Here is a 23346-nt window from a genome sequence, read left to right on the forward strand (position 1 = left end):
CTTCCAGGGGCTCACCATCTAAGGAACCACTGTCCTCGCTCTGAAGCCCAGAAAACCATCTGTTCAGTGCCCCATCTCTGTAGGGCGCCACCCTTCCTAGGTGCCTTGTGTGGTGCTGGCTCGTTAAGAGCGTGAGATGTTAAATGGATCTTGATGGGATGTTTATGGGCACGACTTCCCACAATTCCAGAAACACGTGGTTTCGGATGAAAGGAGATACTGAAGTATGGGGAGGAATCATTTGCTTTCTTTGATTGAACCAAAAACAATTATCCCGCCTGACTCGGTGTCTTGGCCCCTGTCTTTCCATGGAGGAAAAACAGACTAAGAAAACTTCGACCGCACAACAGCAAAAAACACACGGGAAAGTGATCAAGCTGGTAAACTTTTTAGAACAACTTCCCAAGTGCCTATTTCGTAGGCACGAGGTTTTTGGTGAAAAGGAATGGGGTGAGGGAGGTCCAGATTCGGCTGAAAACAAAATCTGCGAGAAAAGGCTTTAATAGCAGAGGTAGCTTGGTGAAGCCCAGCAGCTGTTCGCGCAGACATTCAGTGGCAAGTGCCTGAAATCCCAGGTAATTGCTCTCTCCTCAGAGTTGGAAGGCACTGGATGACTTTTTAATGGCCCCCACCCCACCCACCCATTCTCCCAATCTCAACGATCAGTTTTTAGCCTCCTGAAATTCCAGGACCGATGAAGCTTCCCGGCCCAGCCCTTTCCTACAGAGGAACAGACAGCCTGGCACCATGCCCTGCCCAGGTGCGCGTTGGGGGAAGAAGCACTGCGCCTTCGGCGACGTTCCGCGGCTATCCTCCTCCGCCCCGTGCACCTGCTGAGCGCCAGCCGCTCGTCCGGGATCCCGGCCACCTCCCCACCACCCAGCACCTCGGACCAGCCGGCCGGACCCCTAGGCGGGCGCGGCGGGGCGCGCGGGCACAGCGCAGGCAATCACATGGAGGCCCGGGCCCGCCCCATTGGCTGCGACCCGGCCAGTCGCGGCGCTCGCAGGCTGCGGTTGGTCCCAGAGCTGCGGCGCCTGCACGGGCCCGGAGTCCATGTTACGCTTTGTCTAATTCCCCTCGTTACAGAGTCATGTGCTGCTGCTCCCGCCGCCGCTGCTGCCGCCGCCCGGGGTGCCCCGGCTCCTCCGCCGCGCTTCGAGGTGGCAGCCGCGGGCGGGGCCGCGGGCTCAGGGTCCAGGGCGCCGCGCGCCTCCGGGGCGCGTCCCGGTGCAGCCGCCGCCCGCCGCAGGTGATGCCGCCGCCTCCCGCCTCCGCCTAAGCTCCGGCGCGCGCGGCCCGGGCTGCCCGCGAAGGTGGGTGCGCGTCGGTCCACCCGGGCCGGGAGGGCGCAGGTGGAGCGGCCCCCGGGTGCGCAGGCGTCCTGTCTCTCCGCGCCCGGTGCCGCGGTGGAGCCCAGGCTGCCTCCGGGGCCGCGATCGGGGACCCGCGGGGGCGTCGGGACCCCGGGGCGGACAGCGCGACCAGGCCCCCACCCAGCGCCGGGACATTGTTCCGCTTCGGGCCCTGCGCGGGCCGGGTGCCGGCTGCCGCGCTCCCGCCTCGGCCTCCGTGCGCGCGATCGTAGGGGCGGAGATTGCCCATCGCGGCGGCTCCGAGTCTTCCCGGAGGTGGGTGTCTGGTGTCTGGCCTGGTTGGCCGGGTGCCGGCGAGAGGAGCCCTTGAACTTCTCCAGAAACGCTTCCCCATCCGCCTCCGTCCCGCTCCGGGTGGGCCGAGCGGAGAGCCCGCGGGCTGGGGCGGGGAGGGGAGGCCCTGCGCCCCGCCTCCCGCGCCCGGGGGAGGGCACTGGGGCCGCAGGTGCACCCAGCGCGCCGCGGGCCATCTCCGGGTTGGGTACCGGTATAATCCGCTTCTAGCTTGTTTGGAAGCGTGGGCTCCTGGGAGCCGGACTTCTGTTTGATTCTGGCTTAGGGGCTTGGAAAAGAGGAAAACGGGGGTGCTTTCCCAGAGGACTGTCGCCTCCAGTTACTGGAGTGTCGATGGGGGTCTTCCTCTTCCTGTCCCCCTTCATGTGGGGTATCCCTAACAGATAAGGAAATGAGATTTTTTGTTGTTGTTCTTTGATTTTTTTCTTTCTTTTTTTAAGCCATCCGCAGTGAAGGAGAACTGCTTCGGGTCGAGGGGAGGAGAGGTAGGTCCCCTCTGGAGAGGGGTGGGGTGTTATAGGGTCTCAGCGGTTCCCACGCAGCTGGGGTTTGTTGTGGCTCAAAGTGGTCAAGTGGGATTGCTGGAAGGAAAAAGCGAGCCAAGAAATGGGAGCAGGAAGAGGGAGGCAAAGAGACCAAGTGCTGGGCGTCCTAGCCGAACTGGATCCCCAGCCTGAGACTCTTGGGGCGCCTGTTTGGTTTGCGTTTCCTCCCAAGATTTTCTTCTCCTTGACTTTGAAAGGTTTTTTTTTGTTTGTTTTTATTTTTGTATTGGGCAAGACGTGGTTTTGGAAGAGATGTAGATGACTTCTGGAAACTTTCCTTGGCAGTTTAAATAATAAAATCCCACCCAGGCAGCGTTTACTGAGCACCTAGTACACTCGCGGTGCTGGAGCGTAGGAAGAGGCCTGGATAAGCCGGGAATTCCCGTCTGCAGTGCGGGTGAGGGCTGTTTACTTAATAAACAACAAAGGGCCCATCCCTGTGCCAAGGAGAACATGGTTCAGACCTTCGTCCCCAAAGCTGCTGGGACAGCGGGGTCTTACAGACCTGGGGGAGTCACCCTGCCTTGTAAGCACCGATGTCTTCAGACACCATCTGTTTTTATATCTCATGAACACTGAGACTATATATTATCAGTTAGGTCAGGGGCAGAGTTGTCCTGACGCCAGCTGAAGTTAAAACCCAACATCTCGACATGAAAAAGAATTGAAGATTGAAACGAGGCGGAAAACTTGCAAGCGTTGACTCCTGCTGGTTACTTAGGTCGCTCTCTCTGTGAAAGGAAGTAACCCGCAGTGCTGCTGGACAGGATTCCAAAATGGAGAGCTCCCAGCTCTGTCCACGCGAGCACACGGCCTTAGATTCCTCTAGTTTTTATTGAAGGTGTGTAAACTTTGTTGATTGAAGCCTGACAGATTAAGAGGTCAGAGTGAGCTGTCCTCAGGTGACCCAGCGTCCCCTCCCCCGGCTCAGCACCGAGTGCTCCTGATGCAAGAGTGTTGAGCCATGGCCACAGCTTTCTTTGCCTGCTTTTCCCCTACAGCATTGAAAAGCCTTGGTCAACAAATGCCGCCCCCCCATAAGTTGTATAGTCTGTTAAGTTTTTCTGAGTTTTTTTTTCAACAATTCATATGTGTTTGACTTGTTTAAATAGTTAAATTGTTTTGGGAGCTCTCTGTTTTGGAAATTGGACTTTCCTGGTACTGTGGGTGAGTTGTAGATAAATTGGCTCAGACCGTAAGGCTAAAGTTTTGATGGATCTTTGTATTTATCATCATCTATGTTAGTTTTTATTTTGTTTTGGTTTTTGATATGGGGAGGGTCTCACACTGTAGCCCAGGTTGGCCAGGAGCTCAGGACTGTCCTCTTTATACTTTCTCCTGGTGCTCGGATTACTAGTGTGACCTGCCACACACTGCCACGTAGGTTCTTGAAGTGGTAATATGAAAGGATTTCACCTTACTACTGGTGTTTGGCCTGAGAAACACCAGATAGTGTTGAGTACAGGCAGTGAGCAGGGAGCAGAGCGGATGCCGTGTGAACTTGGAGAGGATTGCTGTGCTCATGAGAGCAGATAAACATGCAGAAGTCCAATAGTTCAGGGCGGCAGTGTGTGTGTGCGCGCGCGCGCGTGTGCGTGTGTGTGTGTGTGTGTGTGTGTGTGTGTGTGTGTGTGTGTGAGAGAGAGAGAGAGAGAGAGAGAGAGAGAGAGAGAGAGAGAGAGAACAGAAGCAGGGACCAGAGTGGACTCCTGACAGTAGTGAGGGGTGTGGGGGTGTGGTTGTGTCGAAGGAAGGAATTGGGAAGGAATCGGGTCACACAGTTCAGTGGAGGCTTTGAGAAGTAAATAGAAAATCCTAACCTGGTTAGTGGGAAAGTTAGCTACCAATGAGTCAGTGAATCAACCTGAGGTCCTCCCAGCAGGCAGTTGGCAACCTGTGGAGAATGTGTGCTTATCTTAGCCCCGGGGCAGGAGCTGCTGGCCTCTGTTGGGTAGCGATGCCATTTAAACAGCCTTCAGAGCCCTGGAGATAGCTCAGCAGGGAAGGGCCTTTCATCCCTGGAATCCACAGTGAACTGGGAGACTGACCTCCACAAGTTGATGCTGAATGCATACCCTTCCCCCTAAATAAATAATGTAAAACAACAGATAAGCCTTGAATGCACAGGGCAATGCTCCCAGCCCAAAGGATGAGCTTGTCCACGGTATCAGCAGTGCCTAAGCTGGGCCTAGGGGGAAGTTGAGTGGATAAAGGGCTTCCTTGCTTCAGATTCCCAGCACCTTCGTGAGAGTGAGAGCTGTGTTTAGCCCCAGTGCTGGGGAAGGGGAGGAGTCCTGGGGCTCACAGGCCAGCCAAGCTGAGATGTGGGCCCCAGTTTCTATGGGAGACCCTATCTTGAAGTCTGAAGTGGAGAGGAATAGAGTATGTAGACCTCCGGCTTCTACCCAGGTTCCTGTAGGCGTGTGCACATTTACACACTCAAAAGTAGTTGTCACTGCTTCCCTTCTGCAGTGAGCAGTGGGAGTGTGGTGGTGCCTTCCCAGAAGTGAAGTTACATTTCCGAATAGAGGGCGGTGGGTTTTTTTGTTGTTTGTTTTTTGTTCTGAACTCACTCTGTAGTGAGGCTGGCCTCGAACTCAGTGATCCGCCTGCTTCTGCTTCCCGAGTGCTGGGATTAAAGTTGTGCTCCACCTCGCCTGGCAAGGGAGGTAGTTCTTGGTGTGTGGAGGATAACATTAGCAGAGTGGCTCTGAGTAGGTCTGAAGCGTTTAGGGTCTGCACAAATGCCATCAGGAGACAGATCATTTTGAGGGCGATCGGTGGCCTGGGGGCAGGATAATATTAGGTAAGTGGAGTGTCACAGAACTGGTATTTTAGAGAGGCCCAATCTGACCCTGTTAACAAATTCTTATACTCCATAAGTAGCTAGTTTAAATGTCCTAAGGAGCAGGGTCCTCCCCACATGAAGACAGTCTTTGGACTGTCTGTCTGGTTGTTCCAGCAGTTTCCCTGGCTGCCTTGCTCTGGAACTGTTCCGTTCTCAGGACAGAAAGAGGTCTCCTTTCCCCCAATCAATTTTTACCATGTAGTCTCTCCAGTGTGGACCCTTCATATCTTGTCAGCCTTGCTCCTGAGCAGCCTGGAATTCCATATGGTAATTGAGATAGGTGTGGGCAGCAAGGAACAACAGGAAAGTGGCCTCCCAGAGACCTACTACGCTTAAATTCCTGTTGTTGCTTAGATGGCCTTGCTAACTGCTGCCTTGCTGACATTTTTATTTTTAAGCAGCACCTACTGCAGACTCTGGTCATAGGTCGTCAAAACTCTGCAGGGATTTGTTGCTGGAGCTGCCCTGTTTGTGTGATGGGGCAGCATGTTTTTCCCCTTCCTCTTGAGAGGTCGAGTTGAACTTTCTGTTAACCTTATCGAGCTTCTTGATTTTTGGTTCCATCTTGTCATCCTATCAGGGTTAAAAAATAGGCAGCGATGGTTTTGCTGAGATGCTGGTTGTAGTGGGACCCTCAGATTTAGGGTGCTGCTGAGTGTGCTAGGGATGGAGGGCTGTTCTAGAGGCCGGGCACCTCGGCGGTGTTTGGACCTGTGGTGCCGGTTTGCTGTTGCTGGAGTGCCACAAGTGTCTCTGGGATTCTTTTCATTCTGTGTAGACATCTGGAAGAGAGGTGCTGATGTTCTTTACAAGTTGGAAGCTGGCCAGACCAGAGTCGCCTTTGAACTTGTGAGGGGGTAGGCAGGGTGAACTTGGTTCCCACTCCAGCTCTGTGTTGTCTTCTCTCTGCCGGTGTGCCCAGAACACTGACTGACAACTTCACACCCCGGAAGAAGAGACCTGGGGTTTGGAATCAGACTTCTGTCGCCGCCGCGCTTTCAGGTGCACCAGGATGATTTTGTGTCACTTCAATTTTGTGAGAATATTAGGAATTATTCCTAGATGTGCTTTGAAGAAAACAGGCCAGAAGTTCTGGGAACTTAGTGCCAGGCTCTTCAGATATTTTAGCTCTCCCCAGCAATATTGATTGACTCATGGATTAATGGAGATAGATTCATGTATCCCAGACTGGTCTGTCTCAAATTCCAACTTCTTATGTAGCTGGAGGATGACCTTGAACCCCTGACCGTCCTGGTTTCTGTTTTCCCCGGCGCTAGCGTTACAGGCCTGCGCCACTATGCCAGGTGAATGCAGTGCTGGGGATTGAACCCAGGGCTCTGTGCATGCTAGACAAGCACTCTACCAACCAAACTAAATCCCCAGCCCCTAGATTGGGTGGTAGCCATCCCATAGTATTGAAGGAGCAAAATCCCAGCTCTGATGGCCCATATATGTAGCCCTTTCATTATGCGTGTCCAGTGAGTTCTGTCCCTTACTCTGCTCGTATCTATCCAAATGGCGTAATTAGCCGAGTCTCACTTCTGTTCTGGTCCACATGCATAACCTGTGTGTACCTTCTGGAGATCAGGGATAATCCTGTAAGAAGGTGTATTTGGTGAACATATGATATAGGGTAGTGAAACCCCTTTGACATTGTCCTGCTTTGCTGGGGCTGTCACTCAGGGGCGGGACACTTGGTTGGCATGTTTGAAACCCTGCAGGAAAGGAAGGGAGGAATTGGAATGGACCAACCTTTGGATGTTATGGGTGAGAATATCGAGCCATGAAAAGGTGGTTTGATTTAAGCTTGCACGCGCAGGTACAGGCCTCAGGATACAAAGGCTCAGAGGAAAGATTTCTCCTCTGCCTGGAGGTGTGTAAACAGTTGAGGTCCCTCGGGTCTTATTTATATAATTGAACCAAAAGAGGGAGCACACGGTGGGATTTCTACCTTTACAGGCGACACAAAGCTCTTCTGGATTATGAAATCTCTAACCAGCAGGGATTTGCTCCGGGGAAACCGTATAAGGTTGTGTGAGTCGTCAGAATGCTTGTAGGTGATTTTAGGTTGCAAACAGGTGTTTCTGGGGAAACGAAGGAGCTATGATAGGATTGTGGTTTATTTTTTATTTTTGGAAAACCAGGAAGAAATCTGGAAAGAACTGCACAGCACTGTCCTTCCAGGCACAGAGGACAAGGAATGCCCCTTTTAGGAAAGAGATTTTGAGAAAACACTGTCGTCTTTATTTTATTATTATTTTTTTAAATAAACCTTTGAGACAGAGTTGCATAGCACAAGCTGGCCTCAAACTCTGTTTTGGAGGTTGACTTTGAACTCCTTATCCTCTTGCCTCCAACTTCCAAGTGATAGAATTACTGGTGTGCACCACCAAGGCCAGCCCAGAAAATGAAGTTTGAATTTTGTTCCCACGATGCTTTCTTCAGGGTCATGGCCACTCTGCCTTAGGAAACACAAAGGTGTGATTCTCAGAAAGACTGGGAGTTCCTGTTGGAGCAGAAGCCCCATGGGGGACAGGCTTCTTGGACAGCTGTTTTTCTGACAAAAATATTTAACATTTACAGTCTGCAAAGTTGAGAGGTGCTGTCAAAGCCGGGGAACCACTAGTGTAAGGATGTAGGAAGAAGTGACCACTTCATTCCAGGGAGTCTGACTTGTGGCATTTCAGTTGTTTGCCTCTTCGTCACCAAGCTCTAGGAAATCTGTCACAAGAGGACAGACAGGACATCTCTGTCTTGTGTCCTGCTGATTTTTTTTCTCAGTACCATGTCCCTGAGAGCCCCTCAGACACCATTTGTCACCTGAAAGGGTGAGTGGAGAGGTTTGCCTTCGAGCTTCAGAATGAAGACATGAATTCAGAGTTCGAGGCCAGCCTGGCCTACAAAGTGAGTTTCAGGACAGCCAGAGCTGTTACACAGAGAAACCCTGTCTCGAAAACCAAAAAAAAAAAAAGACATGAATTCAGATCAAATGTTAAGAAATATGGTTTCAGTTCCCCTTAGCCTGGAGAATATTATTCTCTTAAATATGTACCAGGATCTGGAGAGATGGCTCAGTTGGTAATGGAACTTGCTGTGCATGCCTGGTGACCAGCGTTTGACCCCCAAAACCCCCATGGTAGAAGAGGAAAACCAGCTACACAAAGTTGTTCTTTGATCCCCATATCCACGCATCCTCCACACTTCACACACACACACACACACACACACACACACACACACACACTAATAATAATAAAAGTTTTTTTTAAAGGAATGACACATAGGTTGACTTCTAGGCTACACATGCATGTGCACACACATGTATACACAGGACACAAACATGCACACATACAAAAGACCTGTCCGTATCCTTCACCATGTCTGGTGAGTGGGATGCTCTTGAGGTAGAGTTGACTACTTTCAGTTTTTATGTTATTATTTCATGGAGGTCTGATTTCAGATGAAGACCCTCCTGGCCCCCGAGTAGCTGTGGTGTGTAGCCAAGGCTGAGATCCACCACCTCACAGAGCCATGCAGCGATCAGCTGAAGACACTTTAGAAAGGTGTGGCTGGCGAGCCCATCTGGGTTCTTACAAGATGAAAAGAGCTTGCAGGAAGCATTGGATTCCTCACGCGGTGAGGAGCAGGACGGTGCGTCTCCTCAGCTTGGCTCTTAGTGCTGCTGTGAGATGGAAGTCCTGAGCAAGACAGCGCCTTGTGGTCCCTTCTTGAGCAGTTGTTTCCGTAGTGAGACTGCAGTGTGCCGGCCCTGTGGGAGAGTGAGAACAGACGGGATGCAGGAAGTTCTTCATTTTAATTGTACTGCTGAGTGTGTTCAGTCCTGAGAGGGCTTTGTTTTAGGTGATGCTTTTATTTCTCGGGTTGTCTTTCCTGTGCCACTGCGTTGTGTGTTGTTTTTTTTTTCTCCTTGGTGAAAGGATTATAGTGGGTTTGTGTCTTGATGTTCCATAGCTGTTCGTTTGTTTGTTTGTTTTCCATCTATTTATTTTTTTTTTGAGTGTATGTCATGCAGCCCATGTGGGCCTCCAAGTCACCACGTAGCCAAAGGATGGCCTTGAACCTGTGGTCTTCCCATTTCCGTTTTCCAAGTATTGGGATTACAGCTATACTCACTTCTGTTCAGTGCTGGAGATCAATCTCGGGCAGCTGAGGTACAACCCTGCTTTTTCTTCTTCTTTTGATCAGGGTCTTACTGTGTATATTAGTACAGGCTGGCCTCAAACCCAACATACTCCTGCCTCAAGCTCTCCACCATACTTGACCTTTGGTCAGATTTTAATCTGGCAGTGTCCCAATGGTCTTCTGAACTCTTACTGACATGAAGTCAAAGATCTGAGAATTACACAGTTTTCAAAATGTACACCCTTCCCTGATGGCGGCTACTCTCCTAAATGTGGTGATGGTCTCCAGTAAGTCTTTCCCTAAAGACTCCACACTCATGTTTGCTGCTAATAGTTGTTGTGTCTTAGTCACTGTTCCGCTGCTGTGAAGAGACACCATGACCACGACAACTCATAAAAGAAAGCATTTAATGGGGGATTGGTTACAGTTTCAGAGGCTTAGTCCATTATCCTCACGGTGGGGAGCATGGGGGGGCATGCAGGCAGGTGTGGTGCTGGAGTAGCTGAGGGCTAGATCCTGATCTGCAGAGAGAGACAGAAGCAGACACTGGGCCTGGCATGGGCTCCAACAAGGCCGCACCTTCTAATCCTTCTAATCCTTTCAAACAGTTCCACAAATGTATGAGCCTGTGGGGATATTTCTATTCAGACCACCACAGTTAGGAACAGCGCCACAGAGGTCTCCGCTCCCCACAACCCAGAAACTCACTGCTGGATCTGAGCCTTGCAGGGTCAAGAGAAGAAAAGATGTGGGGACACCCTTCTCTCCGGAGGCTGTTGGCTGCTGGAAACCTGCTTTTTCCCTCACTATGGGGACAAGACAGAGTCGTCAGGTGGGGTATGAACAAGCTGTCAGCAGCTGTGGGATGTAGCTCGGTGGTAAAGTTCTTGGCCAGCATTCACGAGGTCCTCAGGTCAGTCCAAAATAACAACAAAAGTAATTCTGTCAGTCAACATTCTCTTCACTGACTGTTCACAACGAAATTTTAAAGAGTTGGTGGACAATTCAAGCTCTTGGGGAAACTGTCTTCATGATATTTGCAGTGGGAGTCTCAAGCTCTGGGAACTCAGTTTAGGGCTGGTGAGACGGCTCAGCAGGAAGAGGACCTCAGGCCTGACTGACCTCCGTGGTGGAAGGAGAAAATGGTCTCAGGTTCTTCATGCCCTTTGTATATGCTGTGACGCGCATGCTCCCCCCACCCAACGCACAGACAACAAACAATGTATTAGAAACCAGTTTGTTCTCAGATGTAACTTTTTCCCATTTAGTAGACCAGGGAGTAAGTGGACACCTTATCGAATGCCTGAAGTGTGTTTTTGTTTGTTTGTTATTGTTTTTGTGATAGGAATTGAACCCAGGGCCTTGCGCATACGAGGCAAGAACTCTTCCACCAAGATATATTTCCAGTTCCTAGAATTCTTGATGATCACCACTACGATTTATTCAGCCTTGACGAATTGTCTAGCTCTGTGCCCTGAAATATATACGGGTTCTTGTTTAATTCTTTGTCCAATCTGAAGTTCACAGCAGGCTGACTCCCATGTGACAGGTGAGGTAGTAAGTTTGGGGGGGGGACGTATGATTTGCACACCAGTCCATGTCAGGGAGGCGGAGACTGAAGTCAAGTTCACTTACCTCACCGTTCTCATATGCCCGGCAGGCTTCATTCTCATTTTTCTTCTGAAACTCTGTATTCGTCTTATAAACCTGGTAATATTTCTGTCAAAGGGAGGTTCAGAGTTGAGGGTGTAGTGGGCCATGCTGTGTGTACAATTCATTTGAGCAGTGTGGCTCCTGTGGGTCACTCTTCATCCCATCATTTTTCATAGGGGTGAGTGCTTGTCCTAGAATTCAGAGGGTAATAGTGTGTGTGTGTGTGTGTGTGTGTGTGTGTGTGTGTGTGTGTGTGTGTGTGTAAGGTGTGCTTGTGGGGGCTAGAGGTCCGTGTCAGCTGCCTTCCTCACCTTCCGCCTTATGTTTTGAGATGGGAGTTTACAGGTTTGCTAGACTGGCTGGCGGTTGAACTTCAGGGGCGAACCTGACTCTGCACTCGTCTGTCTGTGCTGGGATAGCAGATGGGCGCTGTCACACCTGGCGTTTCTGTGAGCTGGGGATCCAGCAGGTCCTCATGCATGCTCAGTAGACTCTTTATCAATGGAGCCATCTCCCCCAGCCCCGTGCGAGTAGTTTTAAAGCACTTAATTGTTCTGGTAATTTCTCTAGCCGTTTTTTTTCTTTATTCGCGGTGGGATGCCGCACTAGGACATATTAAACATGCTCCTCATAATTAGGCCTGCCCTCGCAGTACCCACTGTAAGAACTGTATTACAGAACAGTGCGGCTGTTTGCCAGGGGGCGTGTCTTTGTTGAATGAATGCTGTAACAAACAGGTGTATTACAACATAATTTACTCCATCCCCAAAGCAAAAATAATATATATATATGTATACATCTATATCATACTTATAGTCTGTTGTTTGGGTCTTACTGTGTTGTGGTCGCACAGTTTTATGTGTTATTGTACGTGTGGGCCTGTGTGTCCGACTCAGACCCACAGGCTTGTGTGGCAGGCCTTTTACCTAATGAGCCATTATTCCCACCTCCTGGATTTTTGTTGTTTTTCCTTTTTTCTTCCTCTTTAAAATTATTTACTTATGTATTTGTTGAGGCTGGCTTTGAACCCTGATCCTCCTGTGTCTGCCTCTCAGTTGCTGGGCTCACAGACCTGTGTCAGCATGTCCAGGTTATTTGCATTCATTGTGTTCAAATATAGTTTGAGTGGAGTGAATTCATACCATTAAATTTTGTATCTCAACAGTTTTAATTTTCAGACTCACATTTAGCCAGTGATGTGGTACAATTGGAAACTGGATGGTTATATATCTTGCAGAAATATGTGCCCTTTTTAGACATAGACAAACAGAGACAGACATATACAGACACATCTCTCTCACACATACACACACACACACACACACACACACACACACACACACACACGCACGCTTTTCTCTTTAAGCTCTTTTTTTTTCTCCTTTTTTTTTTTTTTTTTTTTTTTTTTGAGACAGGGTTTCTCTGTGCATCTCTGGCTGTCCTGGAACTCACTCTGTAGACTAGGCTGGCCTCGAACTCACAGGGATCCACCTGCCTCTGCTTACCAGTGCTGGTTTTAAAGGCATGCGCACGCACGAACTCAGGTGCATGTGGAGGTCAGAGGACAGCCTTGTGGAGTCAGTTCTCTCCTTCCACTTTATTGTGGGATCAAACTCATGCTGTCAGGCTTTTTTCAGCAAGCCCTTAACCCACTGAGCCTTATCACTGGCCCTTTTAGCTCAATTCTTTTAAACTGTTTTTCTGATAAAAACAATTTTCTTTTGCTTAGTTCTAAATTACTTTCCTTATGATTTTTTTTTCTGGGTAGATTATGTGCCAAGTAGGAAGGAGCCTCATAATTGCATTGGTAATTTTTGCATGAGAAAGAGACACTGTGGTCTGTGTGGGAGGGTGGGGCAAGAGGTGTCTCAGGCAAATACCAAGGAGTGCCGGGGGAGCATCTTCTGGTGATGCTTTGTGGTAGGGGGTGATCTGGAGGGAGGTGGGGAAGGCTGAGCAGAGGAAGGAAGCAGCTTCCCTAAAGAGGGTCTGTTTACAGCTTGTTTGCCCTGTTTGAAAATGAGCCAAATTTTTAATTTTTTCACTGGAAGCCAAAAATCTGGATTCTTTTGTAAAATCTGATTTTAAAAGGTTAGCTAATTCAACATTTCAAATAAGAACTTCCTGCAGACTAAACAAAAATAGTGATGTGGGCTGGAGAGAGTCTGGGCGTAGAAGCCGTAGTAGTGGATAGCCTGCCCTTGTGGCCAGATGAACTGGAGGCATAGGATTGGAATTAGAGCACAGTACACTTGTCTTTAGCTTCCGAAGGCAGAGTATCAATCACTTCGTAGACCTGGCTAGCCTGGACCTCCCTGTGCAGACCAGGATGGCCTTGAAATTGGAGAAGTCCTTCTGCCTCCAGAATCCTGGAGTGCAGGCTTTCACCGGCACACCTGGCTGACTTTTAAAAATCCAGCCAACCTGGTATCATCCCTTGGTTTCACCACCGTTCACACACACACACACACACACACACACACACACACACACACACACACACACACACAGCTGAACAAACTTGTCATGTGAGTTTCTGTCCTGACATTTGGACCTGTGTCCTTTTGCTGGGGCTGGCCTGAAGGTCCAGGGGGAAATCCCTAGATACTAGTTGTGAACTTAAAGGAGAGAAGAGCCCAGCCCTTCCTGCTCACTGGGTGCCTTTGTGCAAGACAGACACCTCATCCTCAGGTCTGTGTTGTGGCTAGCTTGGTGCTCCTGTCTTCAGTTTTATCTGTTCTGGGAATCCTAATGTGGCTGGATTATACTTAGCTGTACACACACCCTCCGGAAGAAAAAAGGGCGGAAGTATTTTTGGAGATCTCTGTTCCTAGCCAAGTTCAGAATCCTAGTTAGTGCAAGGATTTCTCAGGGAACTTTTTTCTTTTTCTTAAATCTCAGTCATCCCCAGTGACTAATGTACTGTTCTGGAACTTCACTGCTTTCTGGGAAGAGAACCCTGTATTCATCAGCAGTCTGTATTCCTAAACCTTAGCAGTAATACCGAAATGTGAGTTGAATCTATACTTCCCAAGTAGAATAACTTTAACTATCTTTCTTTCTTCCTTCCTTCCTTCCTTCCTTTTTTTTTTGAGACAGTCTCATGTAACTCTAACTGGCCCCCAAATCACAATGTAGCTGAGGGTAACCTTGAATTAAAAACAAAAAACCTATTGGAAAAGATTTTTATTTTATAAATGTTTTGCATGCAAATATGTCACGTGCATGCCTGATGCCCTCTGAGGTCAGAAGAGGGCAAGGGAGTGTTGGATCTCTTGGAACTGGAACAACAGATGGTTGTGAGCTGCCATGTGGGTGCTGGGACTTGACCCTTGGTCCACTGGAAGAGCAACAAGTACTCATAACCACTGAGCCATCTCTCCAGCCCTAACCTTGAACTTTGAGACTTAGGATCCTTCTACCTCTGCCTCTTAAGGGCTGTAGGTGTGTGGTACCACATCCTGTTTGTGTGGTGCTGGGATGGATCTTGTTGTGCATTTTCTAGGCAGGTGCTCCAGCCATCTGAGCTTTACATTTCCAGTGTTCTGATGGCTTTAGAACAGCCGCATTCACAAGCGCTTCAGCACAGGGATAGTGCAGTAAGGATTTGGGGTGGGTATTTTTTCCCCTTCTCATTAGGAAACCAATTTGTGGTTTCAGGAGAATGGGAGCATTCTTCACTCTCAGGAAGGGAAACTTGTAACTGACCTTGGCAGTGGTTTGGGACATTGTAGACTAAAAAGCTGTATAAGAAACCCCCTTTAAGCTCCTTATAAAGTGGAATTGTGAAAAGTGAAAAAGAACCCACCCCCAGTGGTTCCAGCCTAACCTGGAAGTACCAAGAGGAAACGCTGTGCAGTTCTTCGGGTGCCTGCTGTGGCGTGGAGCACTTTGTACATGTACAAACTCATTTATTCTGCACAAAAGCCCTGTTTTGTAGCAGAGGAAACCAAGGTCAGCTGTTCATTCGGGCTGCTCCGCCCAGTCACCATGAACGGCCAAGTCATTCAAGGTCACATAGTTTGGATTATAGTTAAGTGGCAGAGTTGTGATTTGAACCCGAGCAGGCTGGCTTTATTTATTTTGTCATTGTTTATTTTATTATTATTATTATTATTACTTTTTGGTAGGCTTTCACTCTCCTTAGGCTGTTGTGTAGCTCAGCTGTCCTCGAACTCACAGTGAGTCTGCTGCCTTGGCCTCCTGAGTACTGGGATTACAGGTGTGGGTTGCCATGCTTTGCTTTTGAATTTGCTCTAGACATTTCTTGGACTTTCCATATCACCTCAGTCCTGAAGGCAGCATCAGAGTTTGATTGAAAAGAAGAAACTCCTATGCCTCCCCTCATACTTGTTCCCCAGACCAGCAAGCAAATGAAGTAGAGTAGCCCGGAGAGTTCAGTTCCAGCCGTCCTGGAACCCTGTCCCAGACGGTGGGCTGATCACATAAGGCTGTATTGAGAGCCTTGTTGCTGCGACAACCCTCATCCCCGGCACCGAATTATTTTCAAGAACACAAAACCTGCCTTGTTTTACCTGTCCTTCACAAGAGTGCATTTGGTGAGCTTCCAAGAGTATTTTAAAATTGCCCTTTACAATCGATGTGAGCTGTGGCGAAGACCTGGGCTTTGGAGCCCAGAGAACGGGAGTTCTGAGCTTGCCGCTGTCTCTTCTCCGGCCCTCTGTGACCTTGGCTTTCTCAAAACTTGAACTTCCTTCCCCGTGATTGGGGGTGGGAGCTCCTCACAGCGGTGTGGCTGGCTTGGTGAGGGTAGGTGCTTCTGTACGTAACAGTATTTTATTAACAACAAAAGCCACATGTGTTGGACGGTGAGGTGACCAGCGCAGCCTTTGTGAGCCTTGGAATTCGTTTTTCCGCAGTGATTGCAGAGGTGGGTGGCTTGTTGGGTGGGTCATATGCTGACCTGAACGTGTTTCTTTCAGTCCCTTCTTACCTGAGTTAGTGTGGACCCGAGTGTGGGCGTTGACTCCATTTCTGGCCTCAACTCTTTTTTTTCTTGGTTTCTCTCCCCCTCCTTCTTTGGGCTGGCCTCCAGTTTCCCCACAAAGTGCTATTTGTTTTACGGGTGAAGCAGGCGATTCTCTGGGCCGAAGCACTGGCTGCGGGCAGTTACTGTAGATCAGAGTGAAAAGCCAAGCCAGAGTGGGAGGGAACTGATGGGGCTTGTTCCTTAAAACTTGGGACATTGATTTTTTTTTTTCCCCTTGAAGGAAAGCAGGGAACGGTTTCTCAATAGAAATATTATGAAGTGCCCTTCGTAGCAGAACAAAACTGAGTGAGGAGAAAGGGTTTTCAGAAGTCCCTGATGTTGATGGCTTGGAAAGCCATCTTCTCTTCCTCTGCCTCTTCCTCCTTCCCTTCCTTTTTATTTTGAGACAAGATAAACTTTTTGAGGGTCACTGTGTGAACAATGCACTCAGCAGGAAAGGAAGTCAACGGGAATACTAATGACAGCTGTCACCACCATAATGCATTTTGTCCAGACTTTCCATGGTTTCTCCCCTCGGTCATGAAGGTCAGTGCTGTTACTGTCCCATATCAGAGAGTCTAAAACTGAGGTTCAGTGCGTCCAAAGGATGTGTCAGCATTACCATGCTAGACTCTTAACTCGATGAAGCTAGGATGAAGCTTTCAACTGCAGCCTGTGTCATTCACAGTATGAAAGTCAAGCATGCCCCTGCTGCAGGAGGAGAGCCAGCATGTGAGCGCTGTGTGTAACTCAGCACAGGGCCGTCTAGGCTGTGTTCTCCATGAGCTGCAGCTTGGGGCAGTTTCTCCAAGGGAAGAGAGACTGATTTTGATTGTAAAGACTGGAAGTCACTTGAGCAGGAGCTGCCCGGTAAAGGAGATGGTGACAGGCAGAGACTTGGTCAGAGAACGGAAGGACATTGGAAAAGCCTGTAACCTGGTTCTGTGACAGAGGCCGGAAGAGGTGTGGGGCAGAGACTGAGGGCCAGCATGTCCTGCTGGGGCATTGGACTTTTGAACAAAAGTCATTCCATGGGAGGTTCTTTTCTTTCTTTTTTTTTTTGAAAACCTTTAACTGGGGCTGGAGAAATGGCTAAGCCATTAAGAGCACTGGCTGCTCTTCCAGAGGACTCAGGTTCAATTCCCAGCACCCACATGGCAGCTCCCAACTGTCTGTAACTCCAGTTCCAGGGGATCTGACACCCTCACACAGACACACAATACAGGCGAGACACCACAATGTACATAAAATAAAAATAAATCTTAAGAAAAATAAATTTTAAAGTGTAATTAATTATTGGAGATCGAGGGTGCATGTGTACTCTTGCATGCACATGCCGGTCACTGTCAGTGTGTGCTCAGAAGACAGCGTTGGGGAACCAGCCCTCTCCTTCTGCTGTGGGTTCTGGGGATTGGATTCAGGTCTTTGGGTCTGTGGGACAAGCATTTTTACCTGTTGAGTCACCTTTTAGTTCTGTGAGACAGAGTCTCATGTAGCTCAGGCCGGCCTTGAACTCCCGGGATTCCAGGTGTGCACCATGCCCCTCTCCACTCAAGGTTCTTGAGACGGGAACTAATTTACTCTGGTGTCTGCCATCGTCATTTACAGTAGGAGAGAGAAAGTGGTAGTATGTGGACAGTATGGCTAGAGCAGCTAGTGAGTGAAGACTCCACAGCGCCTCTGCTGTCATTCTGAGGCTGCAGATCTGGGGGAAGGCCTGGGAAATTGTGTGTGTGTGTGTGTGTGTGTGTGTGTGTGTGTGTGTGTGTGTAAGTCTCTTTGTGAGGCATTTTTCTCCATTGATCTCCACCTCACCTTTTAAGATAGGGATTCTAACTGGACTTGTTGCTCATAAACAGACTAGACTAGACTGGTTATGCCATTGAGTTCTGGGGATCCAGCTGTTGTGTCTGCCTCCCTCCCACTCCCACCCTCAGATTACAGATGTGTGACTATGCCTGGCTTTTTTTACCCCCTCCCAGTGTGGATGCTGGGGAACTAAACTCTAGTCCTCATGCTTATACAAGAGGCACTTTATGTGTATGGGTGTTTTCTCTGCATGTATGTCTGTGTATCACATGCATGCCTGGGGCCCAAAGAGACCAGAAGAGAGGGCATTAGATCCCCTGGAACTGGAGTCACAGACAATTACAAACCGACATGTGGGTACTGGGAATCGAACCAAGGTCCTATAGAAGAGGAGCCTATGCTCTTAACCACTGCGCCATCCCTCCAGCCCCACAGGAGGCACTTCAGTAACTGAGTCACCTCCCAGGCCCATAGCGTGTTTTTATTCCCTGTAAACGTAAATAAGTAGTAATTTCAGAGCATTGTCATTGGACAGCTGTTTTTCACATCTGTTTTCCCACTCCTATCTAGAATCTATCAGGGTTCTGCTTTTCATACCATTGTGTTAAATTTCTCTCCTTCGTTGTTTATTGGAAGGAAGTGGAAGATGTGAGGTTTACTGTTGGCTGTCTTCTGGAGTCCTGCCCACATTTCAACCCTTCTGGGTCACTAGCTGATTGATCGTGGACCAAGGCAAACTGACATGGCTTCCTCTGACATGAAGATGTGAGTGTGTGGTTCATGATGAGGATAATTTACAAATCACGGTCCTCGTCAAAGGTAGCTGCTGCTGTGATTGTCAGTAACAGCAGCTCAAAGATACTCCTTCCCGATTTCCTTCCTTGGCGAGACCGCTCCTTTTGAAAACAGCTGCATAAGCCACATTTGAGGTGCAGAGAGTGACTGACCTAGGAAGTTTCAACTGCAGTGCCCCTCCTTCAGGGCTTTTTATTTTCTAGACGTTTGCCTTGCTTACATCAGCAAGCCTGCTGGGATATAGCTGGAGCCCATATCCCAGGGGTGGGGGCTTTCCCTACCCGTTCTTAGTTATCAGTTCATTCTTCATTTTCTTAGGAGCTCCAAGATGCTCACTTGGACATTTCCTGTGACCCACTGAGCACAGGCCATTTGGAGACTTTTCTTACCCCCCCCCCTTCTCTCCCTCTTCCCTCCCTTCCTCTTTCCAGGCTGGCTGCAGACTCACATGGGTCCTCCTTGGTTTCCTAAGTGCCTGGGCTAAAGGCATCTAAGGCCACTCTTCTCTGTTGAACTTTGTAGCAACTGCTAACATTTGAGGCAAGGTTGTAGCTCAGTGTGGCCTTGACCTCCTATGTAGCCAAGGGTGACCACCACACCCAGTCTATACTCTGCTGGGGACCAGAGCCAGGGCCTCATGCATGCTAGGCAGATACACCACAAACAGCTCCAGCTCCCTCAACTGCTAAGTTTTGAAGTATAAATTTTGCTGGGAAAGTAAACAGTTCTATCAATGGAGAAGCTATTTTTCTGCATTCAAGAAACTAGAAATGATAATTTATGCTTAAAAAAACAAGATTAGTCCAAGTTTTAGCTCTCCACCCCTCCCCCCCATCTCTGCTGCCCTTCATCTGTCCCAACATGTATCCAGAAACTGTTCTCATGACCTCCAGTCCCAGCCACGTTTGTACCGCAGCCAGATTACGCACACACCATTGACTTCATCTGATCTTCATTCGGTCTCTGAGTCCTTCTTTTCCTAGGGTTTTGCTAAGCAACTCCTTTTCACTAAAGGGATGTCATTTGTCTAGAACTTTCCTGGGGATGGGCGGTGAATAGGGTTGTTTTGGATGGTGATCGGCCTCGGCCCCGTTAAACTATTCCCTGTCTATTCCCTTTGTCTTGACATCTCGGGGCTAGGGCTAAGCAGTTACTGTGCATGGACATCTTCAGCCCCTCCTTTGCAAATTCAAGGCAGCACAACAATGCGTTAATGTGTTTTCTCTACAGTCCCTGTTGATTTAAGGAAACCCATCGCTCGCCCTCATTTGCCCCTCCCACACCTCCCAAATTAGTGTTATGTGCTAATTTGATTACGCTAGTGTGAATAATTTCTAAGTTACTTCTGAATAGAGATTAAATGCTATTCCGTCTGGCCCTTTTCTTTCTCTGTCTAGCAAATGATTCCACTGCCTCTGTAGGCTGCCTCATTGCTCTGTCATTCTTGGGGCCACAGAAGTTGCAGTCTATCAGGGATCCTGACTTCCTAGGACACTGTATCAGCTGCTTTACCAAGATCTGAGGACATGCAGTATATAGTTTGTAGCTAGAGATTTCCTGCCTGGCCCACAGTCAGGACAAATCTCTCTCACCTGCCAGTCCCACAGCCACTCAGACCCGACCGAGTAAACACAGAGACTTATATTGGTTACAAACTGTATGGCGTGGCAGGCTTCTTACTAACTGTTCTTACAGCTTAAATTAATCCATTTCCATTAATCTATACCTTGCCACATGGCTCGTGGCTTACCGGCATCTTCACATGCTGTTTCTCATCATGGCGGCTGGCAGTGTCTCTCTGACTCAGCCTTCCACTTCCCAGCTTTATTCTCCTCCTTGTCCCGCCTATACTTCCTGCCTAGCCAATGACCAATCAGTGTTTTATTTATTGACCAATCAGCAACACATTTGCCATACAGAACATCCCACAGCAATAGTTGGTCCGGCTCCCTGCAGTTAACTAGTCCAGTTGCCTCCGAACCTGGCATCCTACAGTCTGGAAAACTAAGGTTCTGTCAGGCTGAGGAATCAGCCGGTCTTGCTGCGAATACACTTTCTTTTCAGTGTTCTTTTATTCTGCAACTTTTATCAGACTCAGGATTTCTGCCCTTCAGAAGCTTTCTTTGCAGCACCCTGTGACCAGTGGTTCTATTGTTGCCACAGAAAGGAAAGTCAGGGGCTTTCACCCTACTTGTAACCATGACGCTGGACTCCCTCATCTGGGGAAAGCATGCCCTCAGGGTGTCCTGTTGGTACTTTGTTAAAATGTAAACACCCTGATCGGGCCTTTATCTCAACACTGTAGGTAGGCAGGCAGAGGCAGGAGAATCTCTCTGAGTTGGATGAGTTGAACAGTAGTAGCCTGGTCTACATAGTGAGTTCCAGGCAGCCGGAGTTACCCAGTGAGACGTTGTTTCAAGAAGATAGAAACAAAACAAAATAAAACGCAGCTACTGTGGCCAGCCAGGACTCGCCAGCAACATGACTCAAGGCAAACTCGGCAGTTCTTTCTGTTTCCTGACACTTTATCAAGATAACTTTGTAGGGCTGTTGGAGGCTGTAAATGATGTAATACATGTGACGCGATGGACATTTTTGAGCCAGAGTTGGTGTTTAAAAAATTGATCATTACAGTGGGTGTGGTGGCACGTGTCTTTAATCTTGGTACTTGGGAGGCAGAGGCAGGCAGATCTCTGTAAGTTCGAGGCCAGCCTGCTCTACATAGTGAGTTCCGGGACATCCCAGAGCTACACAGAGAAGCCCTGTCTCAAAAAACCAGAAGCAAGCAAACAAATAAATAAATCAAACTTGGACCATCAGCTTTCAAAAGTTTATAATTTCTGGGTACTTTCATTTTTATTTCATGCCATTTACCATGGCTGTTCATCGGAAGTAAAAGGGATGCAAACCAAACTACTTAACTCTGTACCGGGCACTCTTCACAGCCCATGTTTCTTCCTGTAGTCTTTGCAGTCGTCCGTGATTGAGAACGGACGTCGTCAGGATAGTGTTATTTCCTGTCGACTCTGCACCTTGCTGCTCCCACCTCTCAATGTGTGGTTGTCAGGGTTAGCTGCTTGTGTGCACATAAACCCAGTCTTTTTACTTTTATTTTGTTCCTTTGGGGATTGCTAAGTATCTGTTTCTGTGCAATGCCTCCAGCCTTCAGAACTTGTGACCTTCCTGTCTCTGTCTCCTGAGCTGAGATCAAGGCATGCACTGGCTGCTTTATTAAAAAGTCATCTTAAGAGTGTTGTTGCCTCAGTAATAATCCTGGTATCTACTGGGCTTGTTAGGATGAATTATTTTTAAGTTGCTTGGGTTTCAATAAATCACTTTAGAAGTGAGACTGTACCAAGAAAATAAAAACAATTCTTTACAGAAGGAAGCTGAGATACCCAGCATAGAAGGTGAAAGGATAAAACATGCGTTCTGAAGAAAAATGCTCAGCGCACGTGGTCAGCTGTCAGCAGATGAGCCAGTGTTCCCTGTGATGTCTTTGCTGGGAGCATTTTGTTTGGAGGTATTTGGATTTAGCAAAACTTGCGCGACATCTTTTTTGTTATTACTGGTTTTTGTTTTGTTTTGTTTTTGAAACAGGGTCTCATGCAGCCCACACTGGCCTCAGACTTGATATGTAGTAGAGAATGATCTTGAACTTCTGATCCTCTTGTCTCCGTCTTCCGAGCACTGGGATTACAGGCATGAGCCACCACATGGCTCATGGCTCTAACTTTTATCCTTCTTGTGTGTGAGCCTCAAAAATCACAGACATTGACCTGCGAACTAAAGAATCAGAGAGGACATGCACAGCATATATTATAATTTTGTCCATCACAGTTCATTGCAGGACATGTCTTGTTAATTAGATAAAACAATGCTTGACTGTAGCCCATGAGCATACTGAACCTTACTTATATCTGCTGGTCCTGTGACATCCTAAAATCACTTGTCAGTTGTAAAATAAACAGTTATGCTTTCACATTTATCAGAATTTGGGAAAACAATGAGTAGTTGAGACAAGCATTACAAGTTATGGTTGATTTATTTGCAGTTTTGTTTATTTTTCAGGATGAGGTCTTGCCCTGTGGCCCAGACCGGTGGAACTTGCAGTGGTCCTTCTGGCTTTACCTCCTGGGTGCCTCCAAGCCAGCCCCCGATTATGTTGTAAAAGTGAGGTGGTTTTGTTTTTGTTTTTTTCCCCTGAGTAAAAGATACATTGCACATAGCTGCAGACAAAGCGTACACTGTCCGTTTAAAAGGAGGAAGAACAGACCCCAAATGAGTGTTAGCCCATTTACCTCTGCTTTAGGAAACCACTGAGCACTGTGAGCACATGGTGCACACACACACACCTGCAGGCGAACACTCACACACACAAATAAGTTAAAAAGAAAAGAAAATCAACATCTGTGCTTTCCCCGCTTCTGCTGACCTCCTCCTGCCCAGGCTGTTGGGAGACTTCTGTAGGGTAGGTTGGTCTAGGATGGTGAGGCCTGTGGGATATTAATTTCCTTTGAAGTAAGGAGATTCATGACTCTTGTATTTGGAAGCTGAGAATACCCAGCTCTTAAAAGATGATTTGCAGCCCTGTGTTACACACTTTGCCTGGGAAGGGACACTCGTCCTGGCTCCGTGAAGATGGTAATAGCTCTCTGGGGGACATGCCAGTTGAACCAGCCAGTTGGCTCGAGAACAGCTTCTTTGAAAGCCGTAGGCCAGGTTTTAGAAAGGGCAGGACTTGGCCTCAGTGCCAGGGTCCACCTTCCCAGAATGTAATGCTGCCCGTGTTCTCCTGAAGGGAGAGCTCAGGCGGCAACATCTGCCGCGAAGGCTGGGGGTACAGAGGGCATCTCTTTGGGAACCAGACAGCTTGTTGGTCTTCTTTCTCAC

At 48.4% G+C, this 23346-nt stretch overlaps 1 protein-coding gene across 7 annotated transcripts in view; it reads left to right on the plus strand.

The window, feature by feature from the left end:
• The first annotated feature begins 660 nt into the window (after positions 1-660).
• Positions 661-23346, plus strand: part of Lrrc8d (leucine rich repeat containing 8 VRAC subunit D) — a 116274-nt gene continuing 93588 nt past the window's right edge. For 2 of the 7 annotated variants that reach the window (XM_052735623.1, XM_052735628.1), the window contains exons 1-2: positions 1522-1631; positions 2111-2155. The gene's annotated coding sequence lies outside the window, so the exon portion shown is untranslated. Of the gene's footprint in view, positions 1317-1519; positions 1632-2110; positions 2156-23346 lie in introns of those variants that run through there. The other 5 variants (XM_052735622.1, XM_052735627.1, XM_052735626.1 and 2 more) reach the window with 5 other exon arrangements.

Source organism: Peromyscus californicus, unplaced genomic scaffold (genome assembly GCF_007827085.1).
Source record: "Peromyscus californicus insignis strain IS unplaced genomic scaffold, ASM782708v3 Scaffold_13__1_contigs__length_99412109, whole genome shotgun sequence".
NCBI classification, from domain to species: domain Eukaryota; kingdom Metazoa; phylum Chordata; class Mammalia; order Rodentia; family Cricetidae; genus Peromyscus; species Peromyscus californicus.